Source organism: Penaeus monodon, chromosome 21 (genome assembly GCF_015228065.2).
Source record: "Penaeus monodon isolate SGIC_2016 chromosome 21, NSTDA_Pmon_1, whole genome shotgun sequence".
In the NCBI taxonomy this organism is placed as follows: domain Eukaryota; kingdom Metazoa; phylum Arthropoda; class Malacostraca; order Decapoda; family Penaeidae; genus Penaeus; species Penaeus monodon.
Window position 1 is genome coordinate 38,685,206 of NC_051406.1, and position 273 is coordinate 38,685,478.

At 42.1% G+C, this 273-nt stretch overlaps 2 protein-coding genes across 2 annotated transcripts in view; one reads left to right on the top strand and one right to left on the bottom strand.

Moving 5' to 3' along the window:
* LOC119586482 (partner of bursicon-like) overlaps positions 1–228 on the bottom strand; it is a gene marked incomplete at its 3' end in the record, with an annotated part of 2,667 nt that extends 2,439 nt beyond the window's left edge. The window contains 1 exon segment of the mRNA XM_037935220.1: positions 194–228.
* The window catches only part of LOC119586480 (chitotriosidase-1-like), a gene marked incomplete in the record, with an annotated part of 32,805 nt that overhangs the window by 12,671 nt on the left and 19,861 nt on the right, over positions 1–273 (top strand).

Below are 273 nucleotides of genomic sequence, written 5' to 3' on the forward strand. Positions count from 1 at the left end.
AAATTATCGAAATCCCAAAATAAATAAAAGACGACGATAATCATTTAATCTTAGTTTTTGGACTGATCGGGAAAAAAAATGATAATCCTGCGTTAAAGCAAGAAAATCCTACGCTGCCTTCGCACAAACACAAATCCTTCACTCTCACAATCTCTTTTTTTTTCTTCTTCTGGAAATCTCACACTCTGCTCACCGTTGTAGAGTCGGCGAAGGGCGTGAGGGAACTGCGATGAGAGGCCCTCAGGCTGCCGTATTTACCCCTTGCGTACACAC